The sequence below is a fragment of the Lygodium microphyllum genome, chromosome 26 (genome assembly GCF_053477565.2).
Source record: "Lygodium microphyllum isolate KBCC chromosome 26, Lygodium_microphyllum_v1.1.10, whole genome shotgun sequence".
Taxonomy (NCBI): Eukaryota; Viridiplantae; Streptophyta; class Polypodiopsida; order Schizaeales; family Lygodiaceae; genus Lygodium; species Lygodium microphyllum.
In genome coordinates this window covers 44475913-44481013 of record NC_141160.1, presented here as the reverse complement: position 1 = coordinate 44481013, position 5101 = coordinate 44475913, and the positions used below count along the sequence as shown (strand labels likewise).

General features: G+C 37.3%; 1 long non-coding RNA gene across 1 annotated transcript; it reads right to left on the bottom strand.

Moving 5' to 3' along the window:
- Window positions 1-571: 571 nt before the first annotated feature.
- LOC148013210 (uncharacterized) lies at window positions 572-2963 on the bottom strand. The gene is made up of 3 exons (XR_015688861.1): window positions 2763-2963; window positions 2589-2629; window positions 572-2477 (listed from the first exon to the last, which is right to left on the bottom strand). It is a non-coding gene; the product is annotated as an uncharacterized LOC148013210 (long non-coding RNA).
- Between the last annotated feature and the right edge of the window lie 2138 nt (window positions 2964-5101).

Below are 5101 nucleotides of genomic sequence, written 5' to 3'. Positions count from 1 at the left end.
AAAGCTTAGGGGGCCTCTATATTTTTAAGGTTTCCTCACACAATAGGTGACAACTTCCATGGCTATTTGAGTAGGGTAACATATAAATTTCAGCCTCTTCTCACAAGATGAAACTTTGAATTCTCTCTTTACAGCATTCTCTCTCATCCTCCAACCATTTCTCAAGTTTCCTAAAAAAAATTCACCATTTGAGCCATTAGAAATGGATATTTTGATCAATCTCTATTGTAACCCCCTTTTTATTACAAAAATTAGGGTTCAATAGCTATCTCAAAAAGTAACCTCAAAATTGAGAGCCTAGTACTTGAATTCCAGTGGTTGACTGAAAGTAAATAATTTTAGGAAGATCTAAGCGGCCAATAGCCGATATCAAAGTTGGGACTAAATTTCTCTCTAAAGGAGGGTGAAGGCCAATACTCCTTGAGGGGTGCACCTATAAGAAGTTATCTATATAACGTGAGTTTAAAGGATATTAAGAAATACCATTTCTTTACTTACTATAAGACAATAAAATGATTGACTTTACTTTACTACACTTGTATATTTTTTAAAATTATAATTAAAAAATTATTTTATAAATATATTAATCCTGTTAATTTTATCAAATAAAATATCATTTCTTTTGAATTCACATGGTATCTTATATATTCTTTAACGTGCTTCCTTTGAGCAATCCTCAAGCAAACTAAGAGGCAAATTGATTTGCAGGCTTGCTAGTCATTTATGATAAGTAGAGTCACTTGGATTAGTGGAGAAGATTAAAGAATCTCAATTGTACTCTATTAATCTGTAATTGAAGATAAAGAAATACAATAAGGATACTAACTTGCGATCAACATGCTGTCCCCATTGTCCAAGATTAAAGTAGTAGGGTGCACATTTTAGTTTATGTGATTTATTTACTTGTAATTATTGATTAATCAAATGATTACCACTCTATTTGAGGAGAAAGGCTACTTTCATGAGCTACACATAGAGACCCATTCAAAAAGAGAGAATCCTCTCCCAAAATATTATCCAAGATGACGAGTTTCTATCCAAGAAGCAATTATTGAGGATGGGCTTTGAAAGAGCAACTAAGATGGATTCTCTAATGTGCTCATGTATATTCTTCATATGGTTGATGATACATCCATGATCCAAAATAACCCATTTGAGCGTAGATCCTTAGCTGATGGTCGAATGTTTTAAGATGATAAATGTGGTTAGTCATACGATGGGATGGCATTGCCCCATTTGAGACATTAACATAGTTATTTGACAACCTACCCATTATACATTAGTAGCACTTATTCCTAGCTAATAACACTTATGAGCCTTCTATTATCAAAGAGAGGCAATGTTAAAATCCACAATCCAATTGCATTTTCATACAACGTCACATTCAACATTTAGCAAAATGTATAAATACACACATAGTGCATTAAGAAAATCGAATTACATGATATTACATAATTAACATTGAAAAACCAAACTCAGGTGCCGTACATGTGAGCATATGATCAAGTGAATTATAAAGAAAGATCAAAGACACAGAAAATGTTATGTGCTTCCAAAATACTTGAAATGACATAACCACATGATTCCACAGTTTAAAAGTTAAAACAATGCGTTTGAACACTCGTAAATGGCATAATTGTTGTGTTGTGACCAAACATAATAATGTCTAGTTTCTTGGTCGAATGCTTAGTGTATTTGGCCTATTGACTTAGGAGTTCCACCCCTCGACAAGTCCAATGTAGTGACATTTAAAATCCACCAAAGAAATTATGAAAATATGCAATCATTATTGTAGGTGTTTCATTGTGGATATGGCATGTTAGTTGAAAACTAGATTTAGGGTCCTATCCCATGCAAATATTGATGACCAAACCTTTCTAAAATTTAGTACCTAGATGATCTACTTTTGGAGAGTTAAAGAAGTTGCCACGTGTAGTTGTTGTTTTAGCTAGGTTTAAATTTTGGAAGTATGACATATATTACATGTGGCATGACCCTTGAGTACCTTAGGCCAACTTTTAGCCTTCAATTCCATAAAGTATAGCAAGTACTCTCCTTGGAAGGGCCCTTCTCCAGCCTTCAACATGACTTTAAAATTTATCTTTACAAAACATATTTAGAGCTCATGAAAGAGGAGAGCTTGTTTATTAAAAGATGAGAAGAAGAATGAGATTTAGAGTGTAAAAAATGTCTAGGTGAAACATGTATCACATTAATGAAAGGTAGCGCACCTAATACGTTGTGACTGGGTTTACTACACTGCAGATCCTTGGAATCTATGGCAACAAAACCTCCTGATATAAGCTATGAAGCTCTATCAGATTCGGATGGAAGGATAGCATTACCGTGCATGCTATAACTAACTCCTGTCATGGATGTGCGCTTGTGTCGTTTAGGGAAGGCTGAGACTGCGTGCACTGAGGACTGCAGATATATTTCACCGCATTCCTCCACAAGAGAGCTCGCCGACTGATATGCTGGTGAGGGGAAGGCAAAGGACAACAGAAAATGATTACAAGGAAGAGGGATGGAAGCAGAAGGAGGAAACAATGACTCTCTCTCTCTCTCTCTCTCGTGTATATACGTACCAGTAGACCTCTTGTGGAGTCGCTAAGATGTTGGTGTTTCGCTGCTAGACAGAGAGAGAGAGAGAGAGAGAGAGAGAGAGAGACAGAACAGACACAGATAGAAAACTGTATTAGGTTAACTTGTTCCAGTCGTACAAAACCTTGCATGAACCATTGACTGAAGACACGACTTACCAGTAAACCTCGGCTCCTCAGATGATATGAACAGCGAGACGAGGAGGAGGGAGAGAAGAAAGAGAGGAGGGAGAAGACGAAGAAGAAGACGAGGACGACGCTCCATGGCAGGCGCAGAAGTCAGGCGAGATGAATGAAGAGAGAAGTGGATGAAAATATGAGAGAGAGAGAGAGAGAGAGTCGCCAGTCAAAGAGAGAGCGAGTGACCTGAGAGGCGCCGTGTTCTGTGCGATGACGTCAGCTGGCTGACCCTTGAGTGTGTGTCTCCCGAGTCCTCACCTACCCACCGGTCATCAAGCGTCCGCCGTCCATGTTCTCTGACTTTTGACAAACGCGCCTCTGACCTCACACTTTTTTGACGATTGGTCGTCGGTACGTGGTTCCAGACAATTACTCGTTTATCGACCCATGCATGGATGATGGACCCCTTTCACACCTGTGACCTGACCAACTCCGAGGCTTTTAATTTTGCTTCTTTCTCGTATTTTCGACAAACCCTAAAGAAAAACATGTAGTCTAGACCCTACACCCTACACCCTAGAGAAGACACAAGCGGTGTTCCCGCCTCGGTTTCTAGGAGGGGTTCTTTAGAAAGCTTTTCCCCAAAACCGGGAACTCGTCCAAGTCATGTGGAGGAGTCCTGATTTTTCTTTAAAACCACCGTGTTTTTGGAGAAACACCCCCTTATCAATGTCTTCATTAAAAACCCTCATCCTTTTCTAGGTTCCACCTCCCTTTTCGGCTGATAGAGCCAAGTCAATCTCCATATATAGGGCAAAAAGGAGCACTTTATTGTTAATATTATATTCAATAGGGTTTTTGGAAATCCTCGTATGCGACCCCAAAACATTTTAGGAAATCGTAAACCCTTTCCATATTGAAAACCATTTGGGTGGAGAAACCCATGCCATGTTGGGTCAACGGGAGGAGGGTTAATAAAACTTGCACTTACACCTACAAGCACTTGTCCAAAACATGGTGCTAGTGGAAGTTTATCCAACATAAGTGTACTATGAGGTGTGCTAATTGGTTGGGCTCTCTTGAAATGCCAAAAATCTAGTGCATTACATGTCCCTACACCAATGAAGCACCTCTCTCTTGCATCTCTCCAACTGCAAAAGCCTAAAACGTTCCACCTTGGCATGACACAAAAGAACAAGAATCTCAATCAAAATGCCATTATTCCTCCTAGCATCAAGAGTGATACAAAGAAGCTTTTGTGAAACCTAAGCCATCTCTAAGATAAAGGAAACCCATCCTTTTGCCAAACATTACAACAAGATTGAGTTTCCTAGTCCTTAGTACTCATAATGAACCCATGGGACAATCAACTTTCCAATAAAAAACTCTAGGATGAAGTAAACCCCTCATTTTCCAAACACTAGAATGAGATTGAATCTCATAGACCTTACCTGGTATTCACATAATGAACCAATGAAACTACCAATTTTCCAAATTCAAATAGAAGTTTAGGATGGTGCCCTACTCACGAGTCTACAAGTCTCAAGGGGTTCACCTATAAGAAATCATCTATATAACATATCCTCAAAGGATATTTAAAAATACATATTCTTTATGTCATGCTATAATGTATTAAAATTATCCCTTTTAGTTTAATAAACTTACGATTTTTTTTCAAATTGTAATTAAAAAAACCCTTTTGGAATTATAATCCTATAAAGTTACTAAATATTATACCCTTTCTTTTGAACTCACATGGTATCTTACATGTTCTCTCGAGGAAGTTACTATATATATATATATATATATTCTATACATCACGTACATTCAAGGCCTATTTATAAATATCCTTATCTGTGAATTTTTCTTGAATAAAACATATCCTTTTCTATTCAATCTGAAAATAACACCTTTATATTACACCCTTCTATATATGTAAAAAATGCATAAAAATGGTATTTTAAAAATACATTTTTTTGAACCCATGTCATGCGCACATATATTCATGAGTAACTTACTAGAGCATGTTCTATAAGGTGGACCCCTCCAGCTACAAGTGAAGATGACATGGCATATATATTTTGCCTCATTTGACTCCATAACCCTATCAATACCTTAACATGCCAATGTGTTGCTTGCTATCAACAATATGGTTGAGCAATCCTATGGACCATGTTTGCTTAGAACCCTTGACTTGACAATAAGGTTCCAGAAATAGCCTATGTTAGGGTATACAATACTAAGAGATGAGTGCAAGGATACATAGACCATAGGGTAAAAGTTTTGGTGATCTATGTGAACGGAAACACCAAGGTTTATCCAAATATACTAAGATCTACCTAAATATATCAGGGTGGTTCTAAAACATGACATCCATT